This window comes from Equus caballus, chromosome 24 (genome assembly GCF_041296265.1).
Source record: "Equus caballus isolate H_3958 breed thoroughbred chromosome 24, TB-T2T, whole genome shotgun sequence".
In the NCBI taxonomy this organism is placed as follows: Eukaryota; Metazoa; Chordata; class Mammalia; order Perissodactyla; family Equidae; genus Equus; species Equus caballus.
In genome coordinates, this window is record NC_091707.1 from 47,226,924 (window position 1) to 47,252,374 (window position 25,451).

General features: G+C 44.9%; 1 protein-coding gene across 1 annotated transcript in view; it reads left to right on the top strand.

The window, feature by feature from the left end:
- Nucleotides 1–212: 212 nt before the first annotated feature.
- The window catches only part of DGLUCY (D-glutamate cyclase), an 86,991-nt gene continuing 61,752 nt past the window's right edge, over nt 213–25,451 (top strand). The window contains 1 exon segment of the mRNA XM_070249776.1: nt 213–422. The gene's annotated coding sequence lies outside the window, so the exon portion shown is untranslated.

The following is a 25,451-nucleotide window of genomic DNA, read 5'->3' on the forward strand; positions in this document are numbered from 1 at the left end:
TTCAAAGTTCTCCAGGTGATGTCAGCTAAGCCCTTACATTGTGCATCCCTGTTCCCAGGGGGGTGGCAGGCAAACCCCTGCAGGAAGGACGAGACACAGGCTTTCAGAGTCCACCCAGCCACCAGGGGCTCTGCGCCTTTAAGAACTGGGGCTGGCTGCCTGCCCTGCGGGGTGGGGGACCACCCGCCAGCCAGCCGTGGTACAGGCCGCGTGAGCACAGGCTGCAGAGCAAGGCTGCGACAGTCAGCACTGGGGCTGGCCTGGGCTTGTAGACCCGAGCCCTGCAGAACCGCCTCAGTGGCTCAGGCGAGCTGAAGAAAAGGGACCTTTGTGCCTTTTTGGGGGAAGCGCACATTCTGCAAGGCGGTGGAAACAAAGAGAGGAACTGTTTGTAGCCCTAGTCCAGACGTCCCAAACAAACAGTAAGTCAGGAGGGCATGGGACGCAGCACAGCCCCCTCCTCTGCACCAGGCGACATCTGCACACCCCACCCCACCTGAGGAGCCAAGGGTCTGCAGCCAGCCTGCCCACGGACTGGCAGGGCGAAGCCAATTAGCAGGGTAGAAAATTCCCTGAAATTCTCCCGAGCATGGGGGAGGGATGTCTGTTTCTCTCAGTGAAAAGTCGTGTCTCAGCTCGTGCGTGACAAACAGCACCTGATGAATGACAACCTCTCAGGTGTGGGTACTGTTTCTCTCTCTGTCCTCCCCACTGTGTGGGCCCTTTGGTCCATGTCATTGCCCTGGGACCCCCCAAGGTCCTGTGAAAGCAAAGAAAGTGAAAGTGAAACCTGTCAGAGGTATCTGTCAGCCTTTGGGCCACAGGCTTGCTGCGGATGAGGCGATGAAGCTAATAGCCAAAATTGGGGGTGGCTGTGGGGGTGACGGGACTCCAGGCTGCGGCAGACACAGGGGCAGCTGGCCAGCTGCAGTTTCCTGAGCACCCACAGGACACAGGCAGGGACCTTTGAGGACGGAAATGTGGAGGTGAGGCAGCAGCCATCTCCTCCACCTTGGTGGGAGGCAGAGCTCTGTAAATCCTCTCCAGGCTATCTCCAGGCCGTGAGTCCACTTGTCTCAGTCTCCACTGGGGGGCCAGGATCAACATGGCACAGACGACTGCAGTGGCGTACTTTTGACCTTTATGCCACCAGACGGTAAAGACAAAGCCTTGTGACTTGGGGGCGTCTCCTCTCTAGCATTGTGGGTGCCTTCCCGTCCCCTTCCTTCATGACAGCCAGTTGATAGCCAACAGCTGATAACCCGCTGTAACCCACCCCCCTGCACGAGAAGGCATGCAAAAATCCTCAAGTGCTGGGGGCAGGCAGCAGGCTGAGATGAAGGTGGCAGAAAGAACATTGGCATTGATTGGCAGGCAGAGGAGGGAAGGCGCTTTGTGTCTTCAGGATAACTGGGTACAAGCTGAAAGGAAGAGAAGGGGAGGTCTGAGAGTAGAAAGCAAAGAGAAAGCTGGCTTCATCCAAGGGGTGGAGTTGAGGTGAGGAAGAAGAAAGAGGAAGGCACGGGGTGAGGCTGGGCAGCGCAGGGTGAGGTTAACTGAGAGAAAGCTGCGCCATGGCTTGCACAGAGTTATGCTGAAGCACCTCAAGAGTCAGTTGTGACTGCTGGCTACAGGGCTAGGTCCCAGGAGACCAACTGGTGCCTCCTGGCATGTGTTATTTATAAATGTGAACATCCTTGGAAAATGAGGAAGTTTCATATGTGGCTCTAAAAGGACTGAACACCAGGCTCACATCAAAGCAAGGCAGCTGAAGCTGGAGCTGCCTGTTCACCAAAGTCCCGCTTGCTCACACTATATGCATTTTGCGTTCTCCGCCCCACATCCCTACTTCTGTACCTGCCTGGTTCCCAGAGGCATTGCAGATTGCTGCTACCCCTGCTCTTGATAATAATGATTTCCTTGTATTGCGAGACTCTGTGTGTGTGTGTGTGCACATGCACATGCACACCAGGCACACAGGTATGCTCTCTTTCAATGAATTTCAATTAATCGCTCCCTTTTTCAGTTGAGGATGACAGATGCACAAAACCAAATGTACCTCTCGTCTAGATTTTACAGCCTTTCCAGGGAGTCTGCCAAATTGCTGGATGGTATTTGCATTAAAAAGATTTGAGTGCATTTTGTTATTTTGGTTTTAAGGATTTCCTAGCCTACCTTAAGGCAATATTCATTTATGTCACACTTTATAGGTTTCAAATCATTTCTTAAACAAACACGAATTCATTTTCTCTTTCCAGCCTTTCTGTGAGGTCAGTAGCTTGGGTCTCCCTCCTGCGCTCTCTTGGAGAAAACCAACTGGGAGAGAAGCTAAACGACTTGCCTTGCTCCTGCAGTAATTTTGAAGAAAAGTTAACATTTGGGCACAGCTCTCTGGAAAACTAACCTATGTCTTTTTGACTGCGTGGAATTATAGGAAGTTTTGCTTTGAATAGCATAGTGCTTAAAGGTGTGATCTCCACCCAGGGTACTTGTTTGGCTGCTGGTTAGGTGACTTAACACCTATGAGTCTTTAGGCGCTGGCCCCGTGGCCAAGTGGTTAAGTTTGCGTGCTCTGCTTCAGTGGCCCAGGGTTTCACCAGTTTGAATCCTGGGTGTGGACATGGCACCACTCATCAAGCCATGCTGAGGCGGCGTCCCACATGACACAACCAGAGGCTCTCACAACTAGAATATGCAACTATGTACTGGGGGGCTTTGGGGAGAAGAAGAAGAAAAAAAAGAGGAAGATTGGCAACAGGTGTTAGCTCAGGGCCAATGGGTTTTTTCCCCCAAGTAATTTCATTGAGATCATAATGGTTTATAATATTGTGTAGTTTCAGATGTACGTGATTACTTATCAATTTCTGAATATACTTCATCATGCTCACCCCCAGTAGTCTAATTTTTGACCATCACCATATATATGTGCCCCTTTACCCCTTTCGCACACCCCCCAACCTCCTTCCCCTTCCCCTCTGGTAACCACTAATCTGTTCTCTTTAAGCATGTATTTGTTGTCTTCCACATATGAGTAAAATCATGCAGTATTTGTGTTTCTCTGTCTGGCTTATTTCGCTTAACATCATACCCTCAAGTTCCCTCCATGTTGTTACAAATGGGATGATTTTGTCTTTTTTTATAGCTGAGTAGTATTCTATTGTATATATAGACAACATCTTCTTATCCATTCATCCGTAGAAGGGCACTTGGGTTGCTTCTGCGTCTTGGCTATTGTGAATAATGCTGTGGTGAACATAGAGGTGCATAAATCTCTTGGATCGTTGATTTCAAGTTCTTTAGATAGATACCCAGTAGTGGAATAGCTGTATCATACAGTATTTCTATTTTTAATTTTTTGAGAAATCTCCATACTGTTTTCCATAGTTGGCACCACCAGTTTGCTTTCCCACCAGCAGTGTATGAGGGTTCCCTTTTCTCCACATCCTCTCCAACAATTGTTATTTGTCTTGGTAATTATAGCATTCTGAGCCATGTAAGGTGATATCTCATTGTAGTTTTGATTTGCATTTCCCTAATAATTAGTTATGTTGAACATCGTTTCATGTGTCTGTTGCCCATCTGTATATCTTCTTCGGAAAAATGTCTGTTCATATCCTCTGCCCACTTTTTGATCCGGTTTTTTGTTGTTGTTGAGTTGTATGAGGTCTTTATATATTTTGGAGATCAACCCCTTGTCAGATAAATAATTTGTAAATATTTTCTCCGAGTTGGTGGGTTGTCTTTTCATTTTGTTCATGATTTCCTTCACTTTGCGGAAGCTTTTTTTATTTTTATTTATTTTTATTTTTTTTTTTTAAAGATTTTATTTTTTCCTTTTTCTCCCCAAAGCCCCCCGGTACATAGTTGTATATTCTTCATTGTGGGTCCTTCTAGTTGTGGCATGTGAGACGCTGCCTCAGTGTGGTCTGATAAGCAGTGCCATGTCCGCGCCCAGGATTCAAACCAACGAAACACTGGGCCCCCTGCAGTGGAACGCGCGAACTTAACCACTCAGCCACGGGGCCAGCCCCTTGCGGAAGCTTTTTAGTCTGATATAATCCCAGTTGTTAACTTTTTCTTTTGCTTCCCTTTCCCGAGTAAACATGGTATTTGCAAAGATATTGCTAAGACCTATGTCAAAGAGTGTACTGCCTATATTTTCTTCTAGGAGTTTTATGGTTTCAGGTCTTACATTCAAGTCTTTAATCCATTTTGAGTTAATTTTTGTGTATGGTGCAAGATACTGGTCTACTTTTATTCTTTTGCGTGTGGCTGTCCAGTTTTCCCAACACCATTTATTGAAGAGAGTTTCCTTTCTCCATTGTATGTTCTTGGCTCCTTTGTTGAAGATTAGCTGTCCATAGTTGTGTGGGTTTATTTCTGGGCTTTCAGTTCTGTTCCATTGATCTGTGTCTCTGTTTTCGTGGCAGTACCATGCTGTTTTGATTACTATAGCTTTATAGTATCATTGAAGTCAGGGATTATGATGCCTCCAGCTTTGTTGTTTTTTCTCAGGATTACTTTGGCTATTTGGGGTCGTTTGTTGTTCCATACAAATTTTAGGATTCTTTGTTCTTTTTCTGTGAAGAATGTCATTGGGATTCTGATTGGGATTGCACTGAATCTTTAGATTGCTTTAGGTTGTATGGACATCTTAACTATGTTTATTCTTCTGACCCATGAGCATGGAATATCTTTCCATTTCTTTATGTCTTCTTTAATTTCTTTCAGTAACATCTTATGGTTTTCAGTGTACAGGTATTTCACTTCTTTGGTTAAGTTTCTTCATAGATGCTTTATTCTTTTTGTTGTGATTGTAAATGGGATTGTGTTTTTGATTTCTCTTTCTGCTAGTTCATTGTTAGCCTATAGAAATGCAACTGATTTCTTAAAACTGATTTTGTACCCTGCAACTTTGCTGTAGTTGTTGATTATTTCTAATAATTTTCTGACTAAAAAAACCAAAATAGCTATGAGTCTTTAGACAAATACTGTATTTCCCTGTGCCTCCTTTTCTGTAAAACGGGGATCACAGCCCTCATCTAGGAAGTATTGTGTGGATTAAATGAAATAATACATGTAAAGTATTTAGAACAATGCCTGGCACACAGTAAGATTTCAACAAATATTACTACCAGTACTGAAATTATTATCTGTAGCTTTGGGAAACACTCTGTATTAGTTAGGGTACAGGCTAAGTTGTTAGAAAAAGACCCCAAAATGCATTTGCTCAAAAAGGATAGAAGTGTATTTCTCTTTCACCTAATAGCTGAGAGGTAGAGGCTCAGTCCAGGACCGTAAACATGAGCCATTCTACTCCACAGGGCCATTCAGGAGCCCAGCATCCTCCCATCATTTGCTCCCCATCCCCTAGGGAGACCCCTTCTGCATAGTTAAAGCTGGCTCAGCATCACCCCCATCTTCTTGCCTGCAGGAAGAGGAGGAAAGGAAGTGGAGGGTAAACAGCCCTCTTCTAAATGACGTAATTCAGAAGTTGTCCATGTCCTTTCACTCATACCTCATTGGCCAGACCTTGGGCACACTTAGCTGCAGGTGAGTTTGGGAAATGTAGTCTCTAGCTGGGCCAACTAAACATGCCCAACTAAAACTTAGGAGTTCTCACTGAAAGGAAGAAAAGGAGAGTGGAAATTGGGACCATTTTGTGGTCTCTGTGCCACATTGCCACAGACATGTGCTTTGGACCTGAATTTGAAGTCATTAATGTTCTCTCAGGCTGCCAGTTTCTCAGCCCAACTGTGCTCTGTTTTTTGCTACTGGATGCCTGCTTTGCCCTTGGATTTCTTCTTTAGCAAAAACCAGGGCTGGCTCTTGGCTCCATGTTTCACAAACACTTCTGGTGGCAGTGTGATTATCTCCTGCAGGCGGGTCAGCCTATCCACTGGGTTGAGAGCCTGTTCCCTTCATGCCCAAACCTCCTAGCAAGAGTGGATTTGGGCTCTGTGTTTTGTTTCTTTTCTTCTGGATCTTCTGATATCTTCCTCCACATGCAATTTAAAGTCCAAACTCCCTTGTCTCTAGAGAGTCACAATCCCTTGGGTCCCTGGGATGATCTTGGGTCTCGAGTAGCTGATTAAGGAAGGGTACCTGTGTTCCTTCCGTTCCCCTTGAGTCTGTCCTTGCTTGTGTTAAGGAGGGAGCCTTGTCCCCAACTCCCTAGGGATTAGGTATGTGCCCACAGGGCTGTGGTAAAGAAGCCAAGCCACTCGTCTGGTGGATGGATGGGCAGCCACATGGTCCTGAATCTGTGGTTTTAGAGTTTCAACCTCCACGATGGATACTTTCCTGAAATCGCTAAGTTAAGTAACATCCTGGTCAGTGAAAGGAAGTGTGGATCAATGTTCCATTCTCATTATTGCGAGTTACTGAGGTTGGACGAGTCAGGGAACGGAACACCATTTGTCTCAGAGGAGCTTGTGCCAGGGCCAGAGAAGGTGCTTTGATAAATATTGCCGCACGCATGAAGAAGGAAATCTGAATTCATTGAGGACCTACTGTGTGTCAGGAACCTAGTAGAGGCAGAAGTAAGAGAACTAAATAACAAGAAAGGCCCCTGATGGAGTTTACAACCTAGCAGCAGGACTTTACATTAATCATCTCATTTAATCCTTGCAAGGTCTGAAAAGCAGGTATTTTTCATATTTTATAGACAACAATGTTGAGCTCAGAGAGGGAAATAGTAAGGACAATTTTGAACCCATGTCTGTCTGTCTGATTCTAAAAATCCTCCTGTTTCCATTATTAACTCATCTGCCTCCAGTCACTTTCTTTGTTGAAGTGGGAATCTAGTCTATGCACAGCAGTGACCTTGACCCCTCTGCTAAACACCTGAACTAGTGGCTATTGTTAACTCAGAGGTTGACTTTGTTTGAGTATGGTGGCCGATTTCTCTCTCTAACCTGAGCCTCTCTCTAACCACTCTTGTCCACTTATCCTTCTGTGTGAACCCACCCAGCTGAACCCGACTTCTGGAACATTTCTGCTCTGCTCCTTCTGGGGTTCTGACTGCTGCTGGAGGAATTGGTCCACCAGGTCTGTCTGGGTCTTTACCATCCTAGGTCCCCAAAGCTGCCTGGAAAGCCTTCCAGATACACCTATCTATATACTTCCCTGTCCCTTTGCCATTGTCATCTCCTCCAGACTGTACCTCTTTTCTCAACCCTTTTTTAAACCTCCATTTCATTGTCATTCACAGAGAATCCATCCTGTCCATTGATAAAATGGAACAAAATTGAAGCCTCAAGAAACACTTTCAAGGTCCTTCCTGGCAACCACTCAGCGTATCTCCTAGTCTTCTTCTCCATCCCTCCCTCCCGTGCCAGGGAAGAGATGTGTTCATGGCTGACCTTCCCCTTGTGCTCTAGATGCCTTCCCATCTCCCCTGGACCCCTCCTCCAGTCATTGTCCTCTCTTGCTTGCATCTTTAGTCTCTTCCCTACCACTATTTCCCATCAGTACCTAAACTTGTTCAGTCTCTCCAGTCTGAAAAGTTCCCTGTTCTTAATCCCATATTTCTGTCTAATTTCTCTCCTAAGTTTCCCTTTCTCTCTCCTTTCACAGCCAGGCTTCTTGAAAGAATCATCTACACTGGCTGTCTACACTGCTTCCCTGCCCGTTCAGTCCTCCATCACCCATGGCAGTCTGCTTTATGTTCCCATGATCAAATGCCTAGACTAAAGTCATCAAAGGCAGCCATCCTCCATATTCAGTTGATGCTTTTCTTCCCTGATCAGACTCCATCTTTCTGGAGCGTTGGTACCATTGCACACCTCTGCACCCTGAGCTTCTCTCTCCAGGTGGATCTGCTCTCTAGGTTTTTACCCAACTTAGCTGGACATTCTTTTCCATCTGTTTTGCAGAGACCTCCTGTTCCACTCACTCCCTGAATGTCCCCTGGGTCTCTGTGTCCCACTCACTGCTCTTCTTGGCCTCTGTCCTCTGCCTTGATGTCCTCAACCACGCATAAGCTGCCAGCTCCCAGATCTCCCTCCTCCATGCAGATCTGCCTCCTGACATCTGGTCCTGAATGTTCAGCTGCTCATGGACCTCTGCTCGTGGCTGTTCCACAGGCTCCTCCTGTTTAGCATTCTAAATCCAAACTGCTCATCAGCCCCTTCCAAGACTTGCCCTTCTTCTTGTATCCCTTCTTCTCAGGAATGTCACCATTATTCCAATTGCTCATGCCAGAAAAAGGAAATACAGTAGTTATCTTGGATTCCTCCTTCTCATTGCATCTTTTGCGTTCAATCAGTTATCATGTCCTGGTGAGTCTACCTCTTTCAATTCCTGAATCCCGCCTTCCTCTCATTCCCCTACCATTAGGGAAAGCCTTCATTGCTTCTTACACAGCTACGACAAAGGGCCCTTGGGGGACCTCCTTCTCCACGTCTGTCCTCCGCTGGAGTCCTGCCAGGATCATCCCTTTAATGCTGTCTGCACAGGGCATCTTCCTGCTCGTCAGTGCTCCCAGAGCTCTCCGGTAAAGTTGTCACTCCTTCAGTTAATCACATGAGCCTTCCTGATCCAGTCCTCGTCTACCTGTCTAGCCCCTCTCCGTCTTTACTCCGGATGTGCCCAGCACTCGGGGTGCTGCGGGTTCAGGCCTCAGGACATGCCTTCACTGCAGTGCCTCCTCCCACCTTCCTTCTAGGGCTCATTTCCAGTTGTCTGTCAAAACTCAGCTCAGGCAACACCTCCCAGGCCATAACTGCCTGGTCCTGTTATCACAATTTCACTCGCCTCTTTCCCCCTTAGCAGCTCCTGTGATTAAGCACGTGGCTGGCATACAGAGGTGCTCTATAAATGGGAAAGGAATGGATGATTTTTTCAGAAACTTTGAACTCTCATTCACAAAGCCCGATGCATTAAGTTAAAGTCCATTGTAACAACTCTTGAGGGTGTATCTGATTTTTTAATAGAACCATCATTTGGCTTTAATAACCAGACGTTTAGAAACTGCACACCCAGCCAACTGAGAGTGAAACAGCTATTCCTTCCTAATTCACTCCCGAGGAGCTAAGCAAAAGGAAGCACCACGTGCCCTTCCTTCCTGCTGCTTCCTCTTCTCTCTGGGCTTTCTGCATTCATCGTACTTTTGCATTTGCCCTGGGATCCTCTTTTCCCTGGGGTTTCTGCATTCATTATATTTATTGCATTTGGCCCTGGAGGTTGACAGTTCAGCAAGACTTAAGGCTTGATGTAGGTAACAGGGCCTCTGTGGGGGCAGCTGCTTGTTGATTCTTGGTAGGTTAGACTTTCTATGAACAGCATGGCTTTCCTCAACCGGGAGCTTGAGGAGGCTTGGAGAAAGTGTTGGTGGAAGGCGATGCTGCACGGGCCAGGGAAAGTGTCATAGGGGTTGGTTGTAACTCACTCTGATTCTATGGTTGAACCGAAGAAAATTTTCATGCTTTACAGAAGCCTTTATTGTTTGTTATGATGCAATTTTACTTGCCATACTTGAAATTTACTTGCTCCCAATCTGCTCTCTGGAATGGCTGAGATTCTGTCTCTGGTCTTGGGTAATCAACTCAGCATGTCAACTAAGGTAACTGGCTGCCTGTCCAGCTGTGTGGACCCAGGCTGGTCCAGTGGCACAGAACATGAGAGCCAGGCCAGACCTGTCAGGAGCCTGTCCCTGTCACCAAGTAGGACCTCTACTTCTGCTGCTCCCCTAAGTCTGGACTCTGCATGGATTGGATACCTGATGGAATGTGCAGATCAGGACCTAAGAGATTTGCAAGTGACAAGCTCAATACATGACTTATGCAAAAACGATGAATTTACTGACTGAAAAGTCCAGAGGGAGCTCTATGTTTAGGTATGGTTGTTAGTGGGGTTGTTGATGGCTTCATCAAAACTCATCTCTCCCTTTATACCACTTGGCTCCACTTACTTCTCTCGGCTTCCTTCTCAGGCCAGCTGTCTCTGTGGGGTAACAGAAATGGCTACTGGTGGCCTATGCTTACATTGTCCTTGCATCTAGCAATTTCAGGGCAAGAAATACTTCTCTCCCAACAGCTATACAAATTCAGAGGATAACTCTGATTGCCTTGTTTGGGTCATGTGACTGTCTTAGTCCATTTGGGCTGCTAAAACAAAGATACCACAGACGGGGTGGCTTAAACAACAAACATTTATTTCTTACAATTCTGGAGGCTGGAAAGTTCAAGATCAAGGCACTGGCAGATTTGGTGTCTAGTGAGGACCTTCTTCCTGGTTCATAACTGGCCATCTTCTCACTATATCCTCATGTGGCAGGAGGGGCAAGGAAGCTCCCTGGGGTCTCTTTTATAAGGGGGCTAATCCCATTCATGAAGGCTCTACTCTCATGATCTAATTACCTCCCAGAGGTCCCATCTCCTAATACCGTCACACTGGGGGTTATGATTTCAATAGATAAATTTTGGGGACACATAAACATTCAGCCCATTGCCATCCCCAGATCAAACAGTGTGATCACGAGGTTCGAGTATTTTGATTGATCGCCGAAGTCTGAGATAGTGATTGACGGCCACACCAGGAGAGGTATAGTCTTAAAAACGTCTAGGCATGCATTAGTTTCTTAAGGTTGCCACAACAAATAACACACTTGGTGGCTAAAAACAACAGACATTTATTCTCTCTGGAGGGCAGAAGTTCTAAATCAAGGTGTCAGCAGGGCCACACTCCCTCTGAAGACTCCAGGGAATAATCCTTCCTTACCTCTTCCGGCTTTTCTGGCCCCAGGCAATCCTTGTGTTCCTTGGCTCATAGCTGTATCAGTCCAATCTCTGTCTCTATCTCCAAACGACCACCCCTTCTCTGTTTTGTCTCTGTCTTTTTCTCTTATAAGGACACTTGTCATTGGATTCAGGGCCCACTTGATTCATCCATAATGATCTCATCTCGAGATCCTTTGCTTAATTCATCTGCAAAGACCCTTTTCCAAGTAAGGTCACATTCACAGGTGCCAGAAGTTAGGACTTGGACATATCTTTTTGGGGGCCCATAATTCAGCCCCTTATAAGACAGAAAGAAAAAAATAGCCACTACATTGCACCCCTTGACTCCTTGGCATCCACCCATGCTCTTTTCCCATACAAACAATTTCAGAAATGCACCACCCCAACACGGAACAAGCTTCTCGTGTATAAGCAAAGCTGGTGGATGTGCATTCTTCTTGGTCAAGACTGGATGTTGCTCTGAATAATTTGTCAACCAACAGCTAAATGGTCAATTTAAACACCACCAGCATTTAATGGTGGAGAAAAGAATAAGATACTTGGAACAAAAACCACTTGCATTTAGTAAAAAGGAGAAGGAGTAAACAGCACCTGCCGTCACTCATCCAACATTCTCCATAAGAGGTTTGGCAAGAAGCCAGCACGTCTCTCCTGGAAGACATGAGTTCCTCCATCAGCCAGCAGTGCCTGAGGTTCCACTCTCTAGAAGACTCTCCCTTGTCTCCCCTCCACGAGTGGCATCAGAGAGAATATCCCTTCTGGAAACTGTATACCCTAGCAGGTCACCATGTGAGGACATAGCACAGAGGTCTGGGGCCAGCCCCAGCAGTTGAGAAATCGCGTGCTGTGGTTTGCTAGCCTGCAGTGTCTCTGGCAGTATGACTCTCTGAAACTTTTAGACAGTTGCTGGGCGGTTAGTTTTCTGATAACTCTGTGAGCTGACAACCAGAGCTGGAACCCAGTCAAGTCATGCTCCGGAATCTGGACCCTATCCTCACCATGTCTGTCTCCCAACAGCTGTCTTTGTGCTCTGGCCTCCTCAGCCTTCATTTGGACTTCGGCCATTTGGCCTCTGCCCTGGACACAGTTGGGGGGAGCGGGTGGCAGGAAAGAGGGAAGGCTAATCTGGCCACTGTCCTCAGGCCCTTTTCAGTGTTTGGCTGTCTCCAGTGGGGATAATGGCCACTTCAGTCAGGCAGGAGCTGCTGGAGAGCAGGGGAAGAAGCCCTGTCCGGGGTCCTTCTCCTGGTTTCCACTGTGTTTTCCTTCTCCAGGCCTGTGCTTGCACCAACATTAGCCTGGGGCAGGGATTTGACTTCTGCAATCCTGAAAGATGATTTTCTGGCTCTCTACTCAGTTGAATTACTGGCCACAGGCAGAAAGAGGATCTCTTGGCTTCGTTTTCCCTTCTCCCTGCTTTCAGAAAGGCTGGCCAGCTGAGACACCAGTGTGTCTTTTCTGGTAGAACCTTACTAAAGGCTGAAGAAGTGGCCAGTGAACCCAGTAAACTGGCTTTTTTTTTTTTTTTTAGCGAGTCTCCTAAATTTCCATCTTCATTGAGCACGTGATTTGACTCTGCAGATTCAACAGGAGAGAATTTAGCGACTTTGCTCCACTTAACAGATATTGCTCACTTCCTGGTCAGGGATGGGGCACTCCACACTGCCCTGCTCCCTGCCCCAACACAGCCAGTTCCACATATTAGGGTCTGTCACTTGCAAAACCCTGCTCCTGGTGCAAAATTCTATGCTCCTTAGGACACTTTTGATTGCAACTGGATCTGCAACTGCCTACATAATAGGAATCAGGAATGCCTGGGTCCAGACACTCAAATTACAGGGCAAGGACTTTGTGTGTCTCTTACCCCCCTCTCTCTGCCGCCCTGTGAGTCCCCAACCCTCGTCTGTGCTGGCTTCATTTTCAGGCTAGTTTTCATGGCGCTCTAGGCTTAACATACATTTACATACATCAATCCCCCCTCTTTCTTGATTCCTCCAACGGAAGGAGAAATGGCTCTGCCTGGAGTGGCTTCAGACCTCTGCTCATCCCTGTGTTAACCACTGAGGCCAGACAAGTAGAAATACCCTGATTAGCTGGCCTGAGTCACATGCCCACCCTTGATGTGACAGGTAGTGCCGTACGTATGAACTACAGCCTCTCTGGCTTGGGGAAAGGCAGTTTCTGAAAGGAAAAAAATGCTGGGGAGACAAAAATAAAGGCTGGGCCTCTGAGCATGTTCTTGATTTGCATTTTCCTGTTGGTCAAGAGAAAGACAGCCTGTCTAGCCTTTGCCTGCACCCTCAGGGGCTTCTCCCCATCTCTGAGAGGCTCTGTATCCTTTCTTTTAATTTTCTTTTAATTTTTCCAAAGTTGTGAAATATATCATGCGTACATACAAGTCACATGTTCAGCTTAAAGAATATTAAAACAAACACCTGCATCCCCACCACCCAAGTTAAGAAATAGAACAGTGTCGGCTTGTTAGAAGCCCGTGTGTACTCCTCCCATCACGTACTCTTCTCTCTATCAGAGGAAAACTGTACAGAATTCTGTGTTCATCATCCTGTGCTTTTCTTTATGGTTTTGCTACACACACACACACACACAAACACACAAACACACTTAAATCTCTAAGCAGTATATTGTTTGATTTTGTAGAGCACAGAAGCCTATTTTTAATGCCGTATTTAAGACTACGATATATGTTCTTCTGTGACTTCTTTTATTCAGTATTATGTTGTTGAGATTCGTTTGTGTTAATACAGGTAGCTATAGTTCATTTTCACTGCTGTGTAATATTCCACGATATGATTACCCCACATTGCATTGATCTATTCTACCCTTTAGAGTATATACCTGTGAGTGGAATTGCTAGGTTTAAAGGTGCTCGTGTCTTCAATTCTACTAGATAATGTTGTTTTGTCCCAAAGTGGATATAACAATCTTTACTTCCACTAGCAGTCAGTGATGGTGTTTTGGTTGATCTCTTTCTTGTCAACTTTAATTTTTGTCCATCCAGTCAGTGTGGACTGTTCTCATTGTGGTTATAATTTGCATATATTTGATTGCTATTGAAGTGGGGAATCTTTTTGTGTTTATGGACCATCTACTTTTTCTCTACTGTGAAATGCCTATTTATGTCTTTTCCCCTATTTTCTAATGGGCTATTGGTATTTTTTTGTTGATTCATAAGAGCTCTTTATATATTCTGGATTATAAGCCTATGTCAGCTTTATATGTTCAGATATCTACTTGCAGTTTGAGATTGCCTTTGCATTTTATTTATGGTGGCTTGAACAGAAGCTCTTAATTTTCATGCCAAATTCTTCTTGTCTAAGAAACCTTTCCCAACTTAAGGTCATAAAGATATTCTTTTTCTATTATCTTCTAAAAATTCCTTATTTTGTCTCTCATATTTAAGTATTTAATCTACCTGGGTTTGATTTTTTGTGACTGCTTTAGATGTTCAGCTTCCAATTTTACTTTTTTCCCCACTTATCTGCAACGTCCTCTCTGAGAAATCAAGTTTCCGTGTATGAGCAGTTGGTTTGTCTTCTCTGAGCGCTCAAGCTTTTTGTGTTGAACTCCAGTTTTTCCCATAATCCACTGCAGCTCGATATTTTTGTAAATGTAATAAAAATTCATTACTAGAAAAATGAAATGAAAAAATATACAAAATAAGGGCCCCAATTTTTTGTTATTTGATTCAACAAACAGAAACTTACTCTGTCGGGTTGCTATCAAAGTTTCTGAATGACTACTGTTCATGTCTGTGCTGATCATGGGCCCGTGACAAACAGTTCAAAGATGGCAACCAGTGTACAGATGACACTTCGAGTAGTGCTAATCTGAACTGCTCCACTGGTATGTTTGTTTATCCCTGTTTTAATATCACTCAAGCTTTTTTTAAAATTGTGGTAGAATTGGGGCTGGCCCCGTGGCCGAGTGGTTAAGTTCGCGCGCTCTGCTGCAGGCAGCCCAGTGTTTCGTCAGTTTGAATCCTGGGCGTGGACGTGGCACTGCTCATCAAACCACGCTGAGGCGGCATCCCACATGCCACAACTAGAAGGACCCACAACTAAGAATATACAACTATGTACCAGGGGGCTTTGGGGAGAAAAAGGAAAAAAAAATAAAATCTTAAAATTGTGGTAGAATAGGGGCTGGCCCCGTGGCCGAGTGGTTAAGTTCGCGCGCTCCGCTGCAGGCGGCCCAGTGTTTTGTCGGTTCGAATCCTGGGCGCGGACATGGCACTGCTCGTCAGACCACGCTGGGGCAGCGTCCCACATGCCACAACTAGAGGAACCCACAACGAAGAATACACAACTGTGTACCGGGGGGCTTTGGGGAGAAAAAGGAAAAAATAAAATCTTTAAAAAAAAAAAAAAAATTGTGGTAGAATATACATTACATAAAACTTACCACCTTAGCCATTTTGAAGTGTGCAGTTCAGTGGCAGTAAGTACATTCGCTTAATGTACAACCACCACCACCATCCATCTCTAGAACTTTTGCGGCCCCCCAAACTGAAACTCTGCCCCCATTAAACAATAACTCTACATTCCCCCATCCTCCTAGCCCCTGGAAACCACCATTCTACCTTTGTCTTTATGAATTTGGCTATTCCAAGAACCTCATAAAAGTGGAGTCATACGATATTTGTCCTTTTGTGTCTGACTTATTTCACTTAGCATACTGTCTTCAAGGATCATCCATGTTGCAGCATGTCAGAATTTCATTCCTTTTTAAAGCTAAATAATATTCCTTTATATGTGTATACCACATTTTGTTTATTCATTCATCTATCAATACACATTTGTATTGCTTCCACCTTTTGGCTATTGTGAATAATGCTGCTATGAACATGGGTGTACAAGTATCTCTTTGAGTCCTTGCTTACCCAGAAGTAGAATTGTGATTCAATGTTTAATGATTTTGAGGAACCATTATACTGTTTCACAAAGTCTACACCATTTTACATTCCCACCAGCAATGCGCAACAATGGCGATTTCTTTGCATCCTTGTCAACACTTGTTATTTTCTATTTTGTTTTTTTTAAATAATAGCCATACTAATGGGTGTGAAGTGGTATCTTATTGTGATTTTGATTTGCATTTCTGTAATGATTAGTGATGTTAAGCATCTTTTCATATGCCTATTGGCCATTTGTACATATTCTTTGGAGAAATGTCTATTTAAGTCCTTCGCCCGTTTTTTAATTGGATTGTCTGGTGTTTTTGCTGTTGAGTTATGGGAGTTCTTTCACTCAATCTTAATTACTGTGGTTTTATAATAAGTCGTGATATCTGATAGAGGAAGTGCTCCCCACCACACATGCTTGTCTATTGTTCTTCTTTAAAAATGACTTGGGTGGGGCTGGCCCAGTGGCACAGCGGTTAAGTTCACATGTTCCACTTTTTGGCAGCCTGGGGTTCGCCGGTTCAGATCCCGGGTGCGGACATGGCACCGCTTGGCAAGCCATGCTGTGGTAGGCGTCCCACATATAAAGTAGAGGAAGATGGGCACGGATGTTAGCTCAGGGCCCGTCTTCCTCAGCAAAAAGAGGAGGATTGGCAGCAGCTAGCTCAGGGCTAATCTTCCTCAAAAAAAAAAAAAAAATGACTTGGCATTTATTGACCCTTTGCTCTTCCAAATAAATTTTGGAATCAGCTTGTTGAGTTCCTTTCAAAAAATCTTGTTAGGATTTTGATTGGAATTGCGTGGAATATATACATCAATTTGACGAGAACTGATATATTCACAATATCGAGCCTTCGTGTCATGAACATGCTGTCTCTTCATTCATTTAGGTCTTCTTGAACGTCTCTCGGTATAGTTTTACCATTTTCTCCATAAAGGGCTTTCACGTGTTTCGTTAGATTTACTCCTGGGTATTTGATATTTGCTCGTGCTATTATAGATGATATCTTTTTAAATAACATTTTCTAACACGTGCTGTGAGTAGAACTGCAGTTGACATTTACGTATTGATTTTGTATCCAGAAAGCTTCCTGAACTCTCTCACCAATTTTAATAATTTATTTGTAGATAACGTTGGGTTTTCCATGCAGATAATCATAAGAATGGCAAGCTTTTTTCCTTCCCTTCCAATCCTTACACATTTCTATTTGCTTTCATTTTCTTGTTCTACTGCACCGGCTGGTATATGTGGTGATTATGGGACTTCTTAGACCTTGTTCCAGATCTTAAAGGGAATGCTTTCAACATTTCACCGTTAAGTATGGTGTAGGTTTTTTCTTCTTTTTTCTTTTCTTGCTAGTTATTCTTTATAAGTTCTAGTTCAAATTAATTAAGAGATTTTGTATTATTAATAGATATTAAATGCTGTTTTTTCTGAACTTATTAAGATGGCAATTTTTTGCCTTTAATCTGATAATATGATGAATTATATTAACCTCTTTTCTAATATTAAACCAACCTTAGATTCTTGGCATAATCCCAACTTGGTTATGATAGATTAACCTTTTTTATACATTGCTGGATTTAGTTTGCTAATATTCTATTTAGGATTTTTGCGTCTGTGTTCATGAGTTAGATTGGCCTGTGACTTTCCCGTCTCGTTTTGTCCTTTTCTTCTTTTGGTCCTGAGAGTTTTCTTTGATCCATGTAAACTTTTTTTCCTGCCTAAAGAATAGTGGGTCTGTGGCTTTTGCTGACTTGGCAATACATCAGTGGCATATGACAATTTGTGTTTTGATGGGGCATGAATTTGAATTATCTTGACTTTAGGGACCACGTGCTGAACAGTCAGCTCCAGAGTAGCCTTGATGAGGACTCAATACACTTTTATGTAAAGGACCAGATAGTAAATATTTTAGGCTTTGTGGGACACACACATCTTTGTTTGTGTTAGTCATGGTTCTCCAAAGAAACGGAACCAATAGGAGATATATACATACATACATATACATATGTGTGTGTGTGTGTGTGTGTGTGTGTGTGTATGGAATTGGCTCATGGGATTATGGAGACTGAGAAGTCCCACAATTTGCTATCTACAAGCTGGAGACCCAGGAAAGCCAGTAGTCTAGTTCCAGTCCAAGAGTGAAGGCCTGAGAACCAGAAGCACCAAGGGTGTAAGTCCTGGTCTGAGGGCAGGGGGAGACCAATGTCCCAGCTCAAACAATCGCGTAGAGAACAGACTCCCTCCCTTTGCCTTTTTGCTCTATTCAGGCCTCTAATGGGTTGGATGCTGCCCACCCACTTTGGGGAGAATGATCTGCTTCACGCAATCTACCCATTCAAATGCTAATCTCATCTGGAAACACCCTCACAGACACACCCAGAAATAACGTTTAACAAAATATCTGGGCACCTTGTGGCCCGGTCAAGCTGACACATAAAATTAACTATCACACTGTTAGTATTTCCCCTCTTCCTCCTTCTGCTCTTTCTCTGTAACAACTCTTTAAAAATATGAAACCCATTCATAGCTCATTGCCTATACAAAAAAATTTACCGACCTCTGGCTTAGACTATCTCCTAATATCTACATCTCAATGAAGTTTTATTGTTTCCTACAATATAATGATGCTCATGTGATTTCCCATAATCTTTGATAGTCGAGAGTCAGAGAGAAAGCCACCACCCACTATGCTGATGTACACCCACCTAGCATGTAATCCATGTTGCCCCACCTCTACCCACCAGATTTAGTGTCTTTTAAAATTAGTACCAGTCTGGACCACACCAAATAATTGTCCCTAACACCTAGGCATTGTGATTCAAATAGCTGTAGAATTAGACTCTGGCTCTCTCTTGCTGCCCTCTCCTGGCTGGCCCGTTGTTGAGAATCAGCTGTGAGTCCTGGTGGAGTTCTTGTAGCTCATGATACCTTCAGGTCTGGTTGCTGGTCTGTAGACTTGTCAAAATCTATGCCAGTGGAAAGTACTAGCAGGGATCTTAACACTGGTTGTGATGGCCAAGTTATTATTTCTTGTTGGGTCCTAAGATGTTCTGAGTACAGGTATTATGTAAAAAGAAGAGTCATCATGTAGTGAATGCTTACCAGATGCTAAGCATTGCCAAACATGTATTATTTCATTTCCTCCTTATAACAAACAGATGAGCTCCATATCCCTTGTCTGTGCAGTATTCCCTTTGTACAGGTGATGAATTTGAGACCCAGAGAAGTTAAATAGCGTGCCCAAGGTCCACAGCTTAGTAGGCAGTAGGGCTGGAGCTTGGAGTAAGTTCATATTGATCTGACTCTAAGACCCATGTTCTGAACTGCTACCCAAAGTTCTCAATCTTTTCTAAAAAGTCTAATTCAGTGGGAATAGTATGGAGCCAGAAATTTGCATTTTTAACAAGCACTCCAGGATTCTGATGCAGGTGTCCTGGAGATCTACACTTTGAGAACACTGCCTCCTGTAAATAGAAACTGAGCTGCTTCCAGCAGAAGGATATAACTATTCAGCACCAGAAGCCCCGTCCTGGGGTGGAACAAAATGCTGGGCCTACTCGCCTTCTTTGGGTGCAAGAAGAGATTAGAAGACATGATAAAATGAAAAGGCATCTTATCTCTTCCTGTCCCTCAGGATTTCTAAACCGAACCCCACCTAAGCCCCAGAGAAGAGCCGCTCAAATTTACCTACAGAGGGATAACATTCCCTGTGGCTGACAAAGAACCCTGGGCAAGTGTACACTGGTTATGGGATAACACTCAAAATCCAAGGGGAGGCTGGCTATTCTGAGGAACAATTTCACATCTTAATTGAAAATGCACACTGAGCCACAGGGCAAATCCCCTGTCCTTTCTTTACTAAGTCAGGCCCAGTGCTCAGGCTGTCAGATCTGGAACTGTTCACGGCTTGCTGGGCAGAGACAAAAGGAAAAAGGCTTAGTTATAATCTAAACACAATGAATTTGCAACAAAAACAAAGCAGCCTGTTCCACAACCATGCCCTGGCCCGCTCTGGGTTTCGGAGGCAAATCTATGTTTGGCAAAGAGTGGAATGGAAACTTCTCTCCACCTGGTAGCCAGTGTTTTCTTGAACTTCTATATCTCTCTTTGGCTCCTGGGTGGAGTTGGCCATCATCCACGGAGCAGGGGCGGGGGCAGGGAGGGAACACATGTCTGGGAGGGCCAGCCACTGGTTAGTGCCCAGCAAAGGAGAAGAATAGTGGGGACACAGCTGAACTATGCCAGGCATTGTGCTGGGTGTTTAACTGATAGGATTTAATCTTCCAACAACCCAGAGACGTGTTGGGATTACATCTTCATTTGACAAATAAGAAAACTGAGCCATAAATATGCAAAGTAACCACCCAGATAATAAGTACAGCCAGGCATCAACCCTAGAGTCCTTGCCATTTCCACGCAGCCCTGTGCCACTGGGAGGAACCATTGCCCTCTGAGTTCGTTTCTTGGAATAGATCTTCTACTTCCAGTCCAAACAGGTTCCACTCACAGACCTTGGCGAAAGGCCACTTGCCCTTTGGTCCAAGAATAATGTAAATACAATGAACCATTTTTAAAAAATGAGATTACATATGTCAACCACTTAACCTGGTGCCTGACTGTTTTAAAGTACCCAGCAGACCTCCGGGCATTGTCAGGCCCCTGAGCTGCGGGTTCCTGGCTGCAGGGGGTTCCGTTGACCATATGGTAACAAACACGTCTCCAGTAACTACAGTGGATGGTCAAAACAGGAAGAAAAAATAGCTTTGGACTCAAGAAATTTATAATCCATCTGGGGAATTGAAATAGTCTAATATTTAGAAAAAGATTAAAACATTAATAACCTACATATCACACAGGGTCTTCATTTCTATCCTGAGCTAATCAACCATGAAGTGTGTAGTGTTGGAGAAAATGATTTCACATCTTTTTGGGCCTCAGTGTTGTGATCAGAAAAATGGAGACACTACAGATCTCAAAGGATTTTATTGTTAGGATTGCATATGTGGGCAGTTCTTAATCAACAGTGCAAAGGGGCTGAGGGTAAAGGAGTAAACAGAATTCGGTGGACTTCCTTCAAAACCCAACTTTGGAATTGAGTTCTGAATGTGATGAAGTCTCTGAAAGTATAGAGAGGAATTAATGCTCCAGGGGCATTTATCCTCGTGTTACAGAAAATCCAACTCAAATTGGTTTAAGCATAAATAGAATTTATTGACCCATAGACCCAAGAAAGTCAGAAGCTGAGCAAGTCTGAGAGCAGCTGGAGCTAGATGTTCATAATGCCGTCATGGCTCCAGCTACAGTTCTTGATGGGGCTTTATCTGGTGCCCTTCATGTGACAGCTTTGCCCGCTGGCTTTGCTTATGATGGTCGAACGGCTGGAGCAGTCCAGGCCTCCCCTCTATAGCCCCTGCGATCTTCTGTCCCCCATTCTCAGGAAGATTCATGAGAGTCATTCTGATTGACAAACCTAGGCCACATGAACCAATCCCTGTACACAGGGGATGGGATTATGTGATTGGCTTAGCTTAGGTCACATGTTCGGTCCCCAGTGCCTTGGAGTAGAGTCCAGTTCTGTGGAAGCACATGAATCCCCAAATGGAAACTGGGCGCTCGTGGTAGGGTAGGATTTGGCAGGGCGACAGCCACAACGCTCGCAGCAGGGAAATTGTTTTTTTAAATGAAAAGAACTAGTAAGCTGTGTATGAAACTGAGCCCACAGTCTTGTTTGGCAGAGCATTCTCAAAAGGGTGTTGTGAGAAAAGGCATTTGAGAGGGCAGTGGGGGCACTGGGGTCAGGGGGCGCCTGGGGCCCTGTGTGAGCCTGAGAGTTTTACTCTAGCATTTACCAGCACCACCAGAAAGTTCAGGAAACAAGCCTGTTTCCTTGTATTATAAAGGCTAATCCTTTATTCATTAAATATTTACTCCACCTTAAAATGTTCAGTGTGGAGACTAGAGGAGAAGGGAGTCCAGAATTACTGAGAGCCCGCTATGAGCTGACTCTGGGCTAGAGGCCTTTCCTACATTTTCTCCTTTAATGCTCCCAATCTCCCTCTGAATCAGGGAGGCATCCCCCCATTTCAGAGATGCAGAAGGAAGGGGAAGTTAAGTGGCTTGTCTAGACTTACTCAGCTAAGAGATGGGCAGAGGGGAGAGTTGAGTCGTGGGGCTGCTTGACTCCAAAGCCCACAAGTAGGGAACCACATTGGGATTTTCTCCAGTTCCTAAGAATTCCATTGTCCTGTGTGTCAAAGCAAGTACCAGGGCTGATGACCCTTCTGCATGGTGGCATCTGCTTCAGAGCATTAGTTTGTCCTCAGCTACATTTGTTGTGCCTTGTGCCCAAGAACACTGATGAATGTGGGAGTCTGGAGGCAGGGGGCTACTCATGAATGGGGACCCTGTTTGTAGCTGCCCCACTGGAACCGAGGGCAGGACGTCAGGCCCGGGAGAACCTGGGCAGGCTGAGCATCCTTGCCCTGGCCATCATGGCTGCCCTCTCCTCCTCACACCCTCCTCTCCAGCAGCTATGAGAGCCCTGCACCGAGCTTCGCATATATTATCTCCTCAACTGTCACAAAGCTCCTTTGAAGCAGGTGCGATTATTCTCCCAATTTTATAGACGGGCAAATCAAGGAACGCTGAGGTCACAGCAAGTGGGTTGTCCCTGTGGGGTGTGTCTTCTCATCCCCATTTTACAGATGAGTACATTAACTTTGGAGAGGTTGCCCACTGATCTCACATGGCTGGCCAGTGACTGAGTCGGAATTCGAACTCAAGTTCTGTCTGACTCCAGAGACTGGATTAAGTGCTCTGCTGTGAGGGGTGACCTTTAACTTGGGGAAAACCTTCAGGGAAGCTATTTGGCCTCTGGATCTGTCCCTGAAGAGAATGTCCCATGTGTCTCCAGGACAGTTTGTGGTCCACTTTATTGGAATAAACATAGGTCCTCTCTTGGGTCATCTGCATGCACTGATGTCACCATCCCTCTCCTGTACTCCCCACTTCTTCCCCTTCCCCAAACACCTTGTAGGGGACCCTGAACAGGGACTTCCTGTGTGGACTCCCTCTGCCCTGGGGATTTTATATCTAAAGCAAGTAGACTGCAGACTTCCTGGAGCCCCAGGCCGCATCACCGGCAAGATAATGCTGATGCTGATAGTAAGCCTTTTATTTTTTAAGGCCACCTACAACAAAAATGTGGAAACTGGGAATGGAAAAGGTGCACGTGAGCAGTCATAGGTATAACCACAGCTGCCGGAGAAGGTGACTGCGGGGAAGTGCTTTGCCCCTTTTCTCTTCATGTTCTGTTTTTAGCCTGTGTTTTTCAGAGCAAGTAGGTGCCATGGTGATAGGTGCCATAGAAATAGATGGAGCACACCGCCCAGTGCAGCTGCCGAGCTGTTCCCATGGAAATGCACCGGGCACTAGGGAGAGCCCGGGCTTCTGCTGTGTTCTGGCTGCTGCACGTGGCAGGACCCCCGAAGGGCCTGGCCCCCAGACATGTCAACTGCATGGCCAGGGGACAAGGCGCCACTGTAGGGTGGCCCCTTGAGGCTCCTAACTTTCTCACTGTGATTGTCCAAGGTCCTTGAGGGTCTCCCTCCCAGGGCACCCGTGGCAGCCTTCTTTCTGAGTCCTCCCAGGGAACTCACTTAAGGACCTTTTCCCAGCACAGCGATCATCTCGGCCAACTAAACTAACACCTTAGTGGCCTCTAAACTAATGCTGCCAGTGTTCCTGTCCCCACGGTTGGGAGCACGCTGACCCTATTCTGCCTAGATGTGGAATAGTCGCTGATTTTATGCAATGGGTAATGAAGAGCTTGTGGGGCATAGACTGCGTCCTGTACATTTGGCGGTCAGGAGTATCATAAAATGAAATCTCGGAGGATCTCAACCAGAGAGCAGAGTAGGAAGGCCAGAATCCCCTCTGAGATTGAGGTTTTCAGTCTGTGAAACCTCGGGCAGTACAGACTCAGGCCCAGCCTCAACTTTAATGGAGTGAAAGACCCTTTGAAAGAGCTGCTCAAGCCATCCCATGGCATTGACATCACCATCCCTGCATAGCTGTTGATTGACGTGTGTAAGTGATCCTGCTCCAAGCTTAGCTCATTTTTATTTGGATTTAGATGAATTGTATGTTTTCTGAAACAACACATACACCCTTTAATCCTGTCTTATATTAGGCCTGGCATAAGAGGATTAAAGGGCACGTGTTGTTATATCTGTCCCATAGTATCTGCTTCTGAATAGGGCTCTGTTATATATGTTTCCGTACATTTATGCTGTCGGATGGCGTGCTTCCTTCGTGGCAGGGCAAGCATAGTTCTGGACTAATGTCTGGTTCTGAGACCACTCATTCTAAGCACTGACCATCTGAAGTTAATTTTACTCTCAACTAAAAAAACACACAAATACAACAAAGGAATTTTTTTTAACTTTAATCACTGATACTACCAACAACTCATAAATTATTGCCTAATTAGTTACGGATTATGAAAATCGTAGAACGGGAAAAGGCGCTAAAGAAACGTCTGTCCTGGCATGTCTGGCATTTGATACAAAGAGACCGAGGCCCAAAGAGTCCAGGCCCTTTGCTGTTTAGTTCAGCGTATCTTCTATGTATGCAGGCGGAGCGGCGGGTCATTACCACCAGGCAAGCCCTTTCTAGCGGTGGAAGGGCATGGAGCTCCAGCTCGTGCAACCAGGGAGTGGTGAGCACAGTGACCTTGCGGTAGGCTTGTAGGTCATGCTGGTGGTTGAGCTGTGCAGTGAAAGGGTAGCTAGACATTAAAGCAGCTGCCTGGTTTATCCCAGGACTCACCCATGGAACCAGGTGACTCGGCATTTGCTGTTAGGAGCATCACACCCTTAACCTACATCAGGATTCTGTGTGTCGTGTTTGGTGGTTACAGGCACTTGGTCTGACACAGCATTGCAGACACTCTGTACTAAAGAAGCTAACATGCAGGCGCCAGTTCTCCAGGCCATGCAAACTATGAAACACGAGGATTTGCCTTTCTCACCCATAGCGATGTCATACCCTGGAGTCTTGCCACTTGGTTGGATTGCTTTATTTGGCTAAGTTACTAAAAGCAGATTTGCTTTGAAGAACAAGGCTTTCAAATACTCTGTAATTCTCTAAGAATGGACATCACAGTCAGGTTTGGCAAGAAAGGGTTTTTCCCAAATTTTCAGAGTCATAAAGTTAATGTTTGGCCATGTGCAGCATACGCACAAAAACCCTCCTTTCCCAAGATAAGCTCCTTTCCATGGAGTTGGAACAGGCACCCCGAGTTAGAGAATATTTGATATTTAATTCAAGACACACTCACCCTGGTGTCACTTTTCACACCAACAATTTGAAACTAAACATTTAATGTGAATGTACCTTAACAATCACAGTTTACTTTTTTTTTAATTTTTATTTTAATTTTTTTGTTGTGGTAAAATATATATAACATAAGATTTACCATCTTAAAATTAAAAATTAAAACTCAAAAGCTTGAATTTTAGGCGTACAGTTCAATGGCATTGAGTATACCCACATTGTTGGGCAACCATCCCTACCATCCATCTCTAGAACTTTTTCATCGTCCCAAACTTAAGATCTGTCCACATTAAACACGAACTCCCCATTCCCCTCTGTCCCCAGCCCTTGGCAACCACCATTCTACTTTCCGTCTCTATGAACTTGAGTATTTCAGGTACGTCATGTAAGTGGAATCATATAGTATTTGTCCTTTTGTGTCTGGCTTATTTCACTTTGCTTAATG